A 10,974-nucleotide genomic window follows, 5' to 3' on the forward strand; every position below is an offset into this window, starting at 1 on the left:
AGAGGTTAAAGATCAAAATGGGAACGTTTTTAAAAACATTCAAAAGTATATCAAAGGAGCCGATATATCGCCCCTTGTAGGCGATATATCACCTGGGCTAGCATGCCTGAGGCTCGTCGAGGTGCTCGTGCGAAGTTACGTGTTTTTCGTATCCCCGTACTGCGATATATCGCCCCTATAGCTGCGATATATCGGCATACGCTAAATATTTAAACACGAAATTTCACATTTTAAACTTAATTTGAATTCAGTAAACAGTCTTGACTAAGTCCTCTAACGTTTTCAAAGTTGCTGACAGACTCTAGGATATTCAAATATTACTCTTAATAAACTTATTCCTCAAAAATACTTAATTATCATTAAACATACACATGACAAGTGTTACTTTCTTATTGGGTCTATCTAAACCTTATAATATAATAAATATCACCATCAATATCAGACATATTAATCAAACCTTAGGTTAAAATTAATATTCTTAAACTATAAGTTAAACTTAGAAAATCTACAAGTGTTACTACAAGTGTCCAATTAAATCCCGGTCTGAACCAAAATCCACAGTCATAAAAATACTACTACAATTATTATTATACTACTATCTAACTAGCTAAGTAAAGTTCTTGGACTCTACACTTATAAAAAGTGTTATTGTAATAGATATTATAACATCATCAACCGAAGTACATATAATACGATAACTTACTAATATATACTAGCATCAACAAATGAACTTGATTTTCAAATAACAAAAAGTAAAAACATTCAACATTGTATTAACAATCCACAAATTAGTTTAAAACATTAAACACTGTCATCAACAACAAAATATTCTTTAAGTATTCAAGTAGTCTTAAATATTCAACATAGTGAAAAGTTACTATTTTCAGCACAAAATATTCTACAGCTGCCCTACACAAAACCTTCAAAATTAAGTATCCTTTTCTATTTCGCTTGTCACATCTGCAAAATAAACAAAGAAATATTTTATTGTTATTATCTAGCATCACAAATTACTTCAAGAAAAATGCTATGGAAATTATTTCCAAGAGAGGACACCACATACAAAATAATGAATTCACAACTACACCAAAGCAAACAAATAAACCAAACACTAAATTATAAGACATTGGTTCTTTTTTTAGTATGAAATTGTACCTCTTGGAATATCAAAATATTCTACCGCTTGTCACACCTCATATAATCCAGATAAAATATATCAAAAAAATAAATAAATAACTACTGCATGCAAGGAAAAGTAAAAGTATGCCAAACCCAATGTTATTTCCAATTAGCTTATAATTATGTATTGTAGAAAGAGGTATTTAGTGTAGTGTGCCAAACCCAATGTTGTATTCATCTCCCTGCAATAAATTCATATACATAGACCTTTTCAGTCTCTGCATTTTGAAGGTTTATTTATGATGCAATCATAATATCAAACAAACTACTCACATCTCAAAGCATAATGCATGATATAATTAAATAAAAGAAGTTGATATCTGTGGACAGGTGCGAACATATAGTGTTATGAATATCCATGCTCACAAGACACAACATAGCTAGAGATGCATGTATTCTATGAGGTGGAAATATGGTTATCATCATCATACTTCCTATTTCCCAGTAAAAGAAAGTTCATAAAAAATTTCAGGAGAAAAATAAAAGAAAGGTCTTACTGAATCGAAGAACCTTGCAAAAACCAATGATGATAACTTCATCACCATCTTCTAGGAATTTACGGGTTGCCCCTTTCAATGACAGTGACTTCTATCCATTCCATGACAACTCTAACAAGCATCCCAAGGACTCTGGCTCCTGTTTGGACATACAACATTCAGAATGATCAACCTAAATCAAAATAATAGAAGTGCAGAGCTGAAGCCAGATTCATATGAAATTATCTCCACCACTTATTATATATATATATATAAACTGAAACCATACAGGTCCATAATGGTTCCAGTTCCCAGGAGATCACCAGGTCTTAAGTTGCAACCATTAATAGTATAATGTGCTATCTGTTGAGTCAATGTCCAATATCTATAACATGAGTTTACCAAAATTAATATTAATAACATAACAACCCCATAAAGATACGATGTGAGAAAGAAATGAGGGATTTTCATGCCTGTTTTGGCCATCATGTAAATTTTAAACATGTACAAGCGGATTTTAAGACATTCCTAAAAGTATAGCGTGAAAAGCTGCTTGGCATAACATATAAGACACTGTATGTCAAACTGAAGTACTACCTACAGAAAATCAATATGATTCCAATTTGACCTAACTAACCAAAAGTAGGCTTGAAGAAATCCAGATTGAGGCAATAAAGAAGTGAATTGGGTAAATAATCTACTGTGTGTAATGTAATTAATGGGTGCTTACATGTGATTGAAATTACTCTTGGTGACCACAGTTGAATCCTTTGCGCCAGCAGGTTTGATTTCAACCTAGCAAGAACATGCATTTAATCATGATCCGAATAATACAGTAGAAAAACTAGTTGCACAACTTTTTTTTGAGATTATAGCTAAATACCTCTAACTGAATGTATTAATTTTTAGAGACTTTTTCAGCCAGATAAGGCAATGGACGGGGATCCTGCAATATAAAACACACATCATATTGCTTGAATTGGACTACTAGAACTAGAACTTAATTGTCAGTGATAAGTACGAGGCACGATTTGGAACCACATACCCTGCATATTATACAGAGCAATATATACAATTATTTATCAGACTACCACACTCCTAGAGCAATATGAATGTTACTTATGTATGCCTAGCAATCAAGTCATTTGCAGAAAAGAGAAAGTATTATGATGGAAAAATAATTAAGAAATCATTACAACTCCCAACTTAATTTCCATAAAACTAACAAATGTCTAATTATTATTCAACTATATCATTAAACCAGAAAAACAGTTGATGCACATTTTAAACTAGAAACAAAGAGGTTTGAGATTCATAGCCCAACAACATAGAAAAACAAATATATAATTATTATTCAACTATATCATTATGCCATCTTGCGCACACACATATGTATATATACATGGATACTATTTAGCATACCATCAAAACCAAAAAAAGTTGAAAAGGTTGTTTTGTTTTTGCATTTTATAGAGTTTCTTAGGAATTTTTCTCTGCTTTGTTCTATTTCCTCAAATGCAAAACTCTGCAAATTATTTATATATATGAACAAAAATGTTTATTATTTGTAAAAAAAATAGAAAGAAGACTACAACTTGAGATAATAGATAACCCCAAAAACAAAAAATACAAACTCAAGAAACTTTACTCAAAATGTAAACCTGGTTGAATGGAGAAAAAAAGTGTTATTTTGAACAAAGAACTAAACAAAATCAATCTTGTTTCCAAAGAAAGTCAGTTTATTGGAGTCCTTGTATTCTTTATATAAAGTTACAGCAATGTGTACAAGATGCATAAATATTACTCTATTAAGAAAAAATACTTTATTTTCATGGGTTAGCATATTAATGCTACATTAAATGATTATGGTAGGCTTAAATAAAAATAAACAAAAATAAATAAATAGGCTACAATATATAGTTTTTAATTAAAAAATATTATATATTTGAGATTAATAAATATCATCATAAGAGGAATCAATTATGAATATAATAATAAAGCAAAAATATACTAATGAGCTCTTTCTATTTTATATTTGGCAACAAAAATGGTCTTTCATAAAGAGCCTCAGTAAGTAGTCAAATTTCTGACTGTAATCTCACTTCTAATAAACCAGAAAGGAACAAATAGCTTTGACAATTAATCCATAAAAAATAATAATAACTAAATAAAAAAAAATTATTTCCCAAATATAAAAGCTTTCAACACTAGCAATTTCCATGACATGGAGATTTTATGAAGTAAATTCAACGAGCCAACTTCACTATGTATAAATATATACATGAAAAATTGAATTGACTACCGAGATGATATGCTGAAATGAGAAGCAAAGTTAAATTGATAAAACAAACCACAAAACCCAATTCCGAAAGGCTAAGTGTGTCCTCATAATATAGAAATATTAGCACCTTAAACCCATAATGAGATCCAACAACAGGAAGTGTCTCTACTACGTTATGAAGAACAACATTTTTGGAGAAGTCATTGGAAAAAAAAAGAATCAAATCTCATACAAATACTCAAATGTCTATATATGTGTGCAATTGCATGTGTTCCTTTTTAGATAAAATGATCAGGGAAATATATATATAAATTATTTGATTAGTTCTCACTATTTGAATGGTCATCCTGCACAAAGAAAGTGCCTGCAACTATAAAATAGCAAAGAATAAGCATCAATCCTTTAAAATAGTTTGATGACCCTTCCTGCAAAATAAAGACAACAATTGTATTACAACCAATAATGTATTATACATATTTAAAAGTAATGATATTTCACCCAAAAGCATAAATTCCTTAATTACTGGAGTCTGTCGTCCAACTCAGAATTATTGAATAAATAACCAAGTACAAGAATCATTGTGCAACCTACAAACCTAATATATCTCACATCAACTTGCATACCTCTAATATTTTTTTCATTTATTGCTCCATTATTAAAGAGAAGCCTAATCTGAACAACCAAAAGTACAATTTTCATTTCTATACTGAAGAGACCAAATAGTTTGAAAAATAATGCAAAAGCTCTACACAATTCAATATCAAAGATCCGATAACCATGTAATTGAGAACAAAGAGATTTAAAAGTACACATTAATCTAATAGTCATAAATTATCAATTGACAAGAGTGGGGTCATGGAGGAATTAAAAATAAAAAAGTAAATTTGTGACTAAATGAGGTCATGTGTCAATTAGTCTATTTTTATTCCTTTGACAGAGTTTACAGACACCAATTTAGAATATTTCAAGCATATGTTATTTTTTATTTTACTTCATTACTCTTTTTGTGACTAAACAAATCTCTTAGTTTTCTAACTTTTGTTACAAGTCTTATTATAAGAGAAACTATTTATTAAATACAAACAACGTCAACAATAATTCTTTCAACTTGACCCCAAAAGTCTCCTGTAAAGTCTTTCACATGAATACTAGTTCTTCAAATTTGGCATTGATATACCAATGAGAACAACCAACCATGCATTTTATTCAAAACCAATTCTTGGATGTAAACTTTAGAAAAAAAATAATAATCAAAAGTAGCTAAATAACACTAAGTCAGACATAGCTTTAATAGAGTTTAGCCACTCACCCCATATTTTTTGCTAGAATAAAAGGCTAGGTTTCCATAACACTTTTTGAATACTAAAAGCCACCAAATTAAAAAAATAAAATCATCAATAAGAAATGAGTTTTCTGCAAAACCAAATCAAAATCTCCACAAGAAACAAGACTTTCCTTGAAACTCTACAAGTTAATAATGACATAAATAAAATCTAGATAACTAGCAAAAACATAGTACAGATCATCACTTGCGTAAATATATATACATATATATATATATATCAGTCCTTCAATAAATGATCAAGATGATTCTCAAATTTTTAATGTACAAGATTCCAAACAAAATTTGCAACAAAGAGATTATGTGCTAACCAATATATTTAAATGCACATAGCACTGCCCAAATGGAAAATCTACAAGATAAAAAAAATTAATGGTTTTCTTGAAGTTGACTTGAAAACCAAACCTAAAGTTGATTACGAACTTGATCCAGCTTAATTTCCTGAAAGAAAAACCAAACAAAACAAAAATTAAAACTACAACTTGGTCTCCTCTCCATCACAAATACATTTAGCATGATTGAGATAAAGTTTAGCCTTTACATTAAAAAAAAAATTATATAGGAAAATGATTAAATAAAGAAGGAGAAATTGGGAAGAAAGGAACAAACAAGGTGGCAAAACCATGTAATTATTAGTTCAATCCAGTAAGGACATAGCCATTCTCTCTGATTTTAAATTAAAGAATAAGAAGAAAAATAAAACAAAACATTTGAGATATAGCAAAAAAAATGAATTGCTTGACCTTGTGAAAGATACGTATCTTTTTATTGCAAAAAAATCCTTTAAAGAAAAATCATGTTACTCTCACTATGCAAGCTTCATAATCAACTAAGGAAGACCCAAGTTAAACTTTTATGGAATCGAAATTTAAGAAAAACAAATATAAAAGAAGTCAGGAATAAACAAATAATCAAGGAAATTCTAGAATTTAATGGGTTTTATGACTTTGATATGTAAAATATTTGAAAAAACTATCTCACCGGAGAAACAGAGGCAAGAGAGACCAAGAGAAAGGGTTGGGTTTGTCCAACAACTTCATGCCACCAAAGAGGTTAAGAGGGGCTCATGAAGGTGGTAGTCCATTAGATTCGTCCATTCCCTAAGTAGTACTAGTAAGTGGATGCAAACAGAAGCTCTACTTCGTTCATTGATGCTCTTGGTGTTCTTCTAGGGTTTGAAAAAATCAAAGAGGCCTAAAGGAGGAAATAGAAAGAGAATGAAAAAGTGATGCGAAATGTGTGAGAGAGAGGGAAAGAGACTGAAACAATATAACACTTATATTTCATTTACCGCTTTTTTTTTCATTTACCGCTTTTTGATTTAAGTGTATTTACTTTACTGCTATTCTTTCCCTATATTATAATACTTTTCCAATACTCTTATATTGTGTGTTGTGAAAAGTATTTTTTGTTGTAGTTGGTGAAATATCACCAAAATACCATTGGCAATGAACAATGAAGCAATGAATGCTTTAGACCTTTTGCGTAGAATGCTTCTTCAAGAAATGAATTTTTAGCTGCTAAAAAGGGTAAGGTTAATTCGCACAACTAGGGAACAAAAGGGGAAAAATAGTTCAACATAAAATGTCCTTAATTGAAAATCACGTGCTTCTGGGCTTTTAGTGTTACAACATTGAAAGCATGTCTCAACATGAAGATCAATGCATGAAAAAAAATACATTTACAAACTCCTCATTTGGCATGCATATGAACAATGAACTTGATGATTTTCACTTTAACACACATAGCAAACACCGACCAAGAAACATTAAACCAGAATCATCATTTCATCAGTATATTAAAGAACAAGACAGGTTGAAAATAAAGTAAACCACATGCTCAAAATATAACAAAGTTTTAGCAAACAAACAACAGGTTAATAGGCTAGTTTCTGCATTTTAATACAAAATGTGAGTTTAACCAGGACTACTCCCCATCAATGACTAGAGGGCATGCCAAAGAACACAAACTAGCTACTAGTGGGATGTGTTTTTCTTAGTGTAGCACTTTTTGGTTGATACGACTTCCCTTGAATGGTTGGCACCACAATGACCTTAGTGGGAACACCGGGAGCAACAATAGTCTCCCCCTCAGAAACAGAACCAGTGGCCATAGTAAAAAAAAGGAAGGCCAAGAAAACAATGGTCTTAAAATCTTAGGAGCGAGAACGGCCTACTCGAAACTCAGAGAGTAAGGCATGAGATAGTGGGTCACTGGGTGGAGGGCTGGGCTATAATAGGAAAATGAGTCAAATAGAGTCCACTTTTCTTTTCTTTTTTTTAAAACACAAGAGAAAAAACATAAAAAGAGTATATAGATTAAAGAAACAACATGTAAAAAAGAAACTAAAAATTAGGAAGAGAGATAAACATCAAACCAAGAGACACATATCAAAAAGGTATGCTTTCTACATATTGTGCAAATAGAGATATGGCGTATTGTAACATAGACCTAACAGTGCAAAAATGAAGACTAACTAAACACAAGACAATAACTTATCAAGTCAAATCCAAAGAATGTAAATCTCAATAGGTGTGTGTAGTGTCTTCATGAGCTACCTGCTATTGAAGAACCAGGTAAGCTCTCCCTAAAAATATATTAATCAATTTATTTTCCTTTCTCTCCTTTTATTTGTTTTTTTGTTGTTGTTGTTTTTTTTAACATAAAACCCACTAGCAAGTACCAATTAGAGTTTGCAGACATTCCACATAGGTAGCCCTCTCCAAAAGTACACAGTCCTAAGTGAAGAAGCAAACTCTACAAACCAAAGTGTCCTAAAGGTAGCTTTCACACTAATACAAATAAAGTCAATCTAATGGGGGAGACAATTTAATGCAATTATCAAGAATGAGAATTCATGTATCAAGTAAGACTACAAAAGAGAAAAACCAAGCCTACACCACTTCAAGACATATGACTATAAGAAGGAAATCTCAAATGATATTGGTTATTCTCTAATGCCACATGGTATCACTGAAACATAGTGTAACGCCCTGGATAACCAAGACCATTACAATGTGTATTTAAAATAGTGCAGGACTTGCTAATCAAATCGTTTGAACAATAATGTGTTCCTAAAGTCAAGTATCAGGTTAGGGTTAAAATATTTTGATCATAAATGGTTAATTTCCATTTAAATAGATGTTTGGTACATGGGATCCCAAAAATAGGGTTTAACAGACAAATTATAACTCTCAAAAAGTTTTATACAACCAAAAGCCACTCTAATGGAAAAACACCAATTTTAAGGCTTTGTCCTTGTACTTTTTCTCGGTCGTGGTGGACGAGAAGCTAACAATGTACACCTCACCCCCAGAGCTCTCCAACTCATGGTTTGTCTAGCTTCCCTTTGCCTTTACATGCACCACGTAGCACCCGTGAGCCAAAGCCCAGCAAGAAAACCAAAACAGCAAGCACATAAAGCAATAGTTAAATATAATCAATCTTAACTCAACTAGTTCAATCAGTTAATAGAATTCAAATGTAAAACCAAACATTGGTAAATAATTCATCTCAAATACATATCAAAGTCAATTATGCAAATGCTTAGGGTTGGCATGCTTAGGCCGAGCCCTCTGTTTATTTGGCTAACCCCGACTCGCTTAGGCCGAGCTGTGTTTAGTACGCTTATCATGAGCCCTGACACCCTTAGGTCGTTCATTCTCAGATGTCATATCAATCATACAATCACACAATCCATGTATTCAATTATTGGGAACCACACTCCCGTTCACAACCACAAGGGTGCAGTCTTCTTACCTCGAATCCCGAGAAAAGGACACAGAATGGTCTCGAGCACGATCCTTAGTCTTGAACCTTGATGATAACCTAGTCATAGTGTCAATCGGTAACCATCAATTTCTAATCCAAATAAATACTTAGGAAACAATAGCTAGCCTCCGGGACCTTGATTTCTACTAACCCGGGTAGTAGAAATTGTCCCGAGTGCTTAGGTTCGAACCCCCGAGCCTTCCCAAGCCTAAACACTAACCTAGGCCAAATTTTCCTAGGCGGGCCGCGACCTGGCCCTAGGGGTCACGGCGCGCCTCAAGTCAGAGGCACGACCCCCATGCAAATGGGGGAGGTGGGATGCGACATGCCCCCAGGGCCGCGGCGCGCCTTCAAGACATATAGCCCTCCCAAGGCATTCTGGGCATGCGGGTTGTGGCGCCTATGAGCTGGGTCATGGTGCGCCCCCACAAACCTAGAATTTCCATGGTTTCCTCAGCATTCTTCCCAGCCAAATTCTCACAATTAAATCTTAACAAGCCTCCTAACCAAAACCAAGCTCAGTTACAAGTCTAAGACTCTTAATCACATATTTTAAACTCAAAACCCCAAGAATCATATTGAAGCTACTACCCCAATTCAGTGATAAATCCTCATCCAATAATCAGTTTAATTCTAACCTAATGATCTAAATTTTCTAACAAAACTGAGACAAGACCTTACCTCAATTGTTGCCTGAATCCTTACAAGCTTTCTGCCCTCTACTAGCTTTAAATTCCTAACTTCTTAAGCTTCAAGTCCAGCCTTTCCCTAGCTTAGCCCAAGCCTCTTCTTCAATTTTAACTTTCCCTTCAGCTTTCAAGTATAGGAGAAAGAGGGAGAGAGAAAATCGTGAGTGAGAGGGGTGAGAGAGAATTGAGAGTTTCCTTAATGTTCCAGATCATTCCCTATTCTTCTGAGTATATCCTAACCCAACAAAAGACTATTTTTCCCTCTAAGCTTATTAGTCCTCTAAGGGTTCTAAAGGGTAAAACAATCATTTTCCCCTGGTTCCCACTAACTCCTCAAATGTTCCTACTATTAACCAATTAACCAGGTCACGTCTAATTAATTACCAAATACTTATTCGTTACTCAATAAATTCTAAAATATTCCCTAAATTCTCAAAAATAACCTAGGCTCCCCCGAGCTGGGTATTTAAACCCCACTGCGACTATTTCGCTAATCAGCTTACTAGGACCGTCTCGAGCCATATCTTGCAAATATATCCACATAATAATGTGGTCTCAATCATATATCACATAAAATCACATTTATGCCCTTAACGAGCCGAAATTAAAAATATGCCCTTGTAAGCAGAAAAGGGCCCACATGCATATTTAATACTCATAAACGTGCATATCACATAACCATATAATCATGCATGCCACATAGTCACGCATTTAACCAAATTAAACATACATATATCCAATTATGCCCTCCTGGCATGCTAACCAAGGCACTAAGCCTTATTAGCAATTTTTGGTCGTTACACATACAAACTCCTATTAACCTCCTCAAGTGAACAAAACTCAAAGCCTTAGTAAACAAATCAGCAAGTTGACTTTCAGAAGCAACATGAGAGAGTGTAATGGTTTTAGACTCAACTAACTCACGTAGCAAATGGTGGCAGATATCAATATGTTTGGCGTGAGAATGTTGGACATGGTTTTTGGATAGATTTATGGCACTGGTATTGTAATAAGAAATGGTCAGAGTGTTAAGATAGAGCCCATAATCATTCAACATTTGCTTCATACAAAGATGTTGAGTGCAACAACTTCCGACGACAATGTATTCAACTTATGCGGTGGAAAGTGTTAGGAAAAATGTATCTGTTTCAATGGAAATCGTAAGAAAATGCAACTCTAGACAAAATATTACAAATAAATATTGATTGATTAAATAAAGTGTTACAACGCTATAAC

At 33.1% G+C, this 10,974-nt stretch overlaps 1 long non-coding RNA gene across 1 annotated transcript; it reads right to left on the minus strand.

Annotated features, from left to right (window-relative positions):
- Positions 1-5,370: 5,370 nt before the first annotated feature.
- LOC133816231 (uncharacterized) lies at positions 5,371-6,495 on the minus strand. Its single transcript, XR_009885097.1, has 2 exons — positions 6,260-6,495; positions 5,371-5,719 (listed from the first exon to the last, which is right to left on the minus strand). It is a non-coding gene; the product is annotated as an uncharacterized LOC133816231 (long non-coding RNA).
- Positions 6,496-10,974: the final 4,479 nt, after the last annotated feature.

The sequence above is a fragment of the Humulus lupulus genome, chromosome 2, assembly GCF_963169125.1.
Source record: "Humulus lupulus chromosome 2, drHumLupu1.1, whole genome shotgun sequence".
In the NCBI taxonomy this organism is placed as follows: Eukaryota; Viridiplantae; Streptophyta; class Magnoliopsida; order Rosales; family Cannabaceae; genus Humulus; species Humulus lupulus.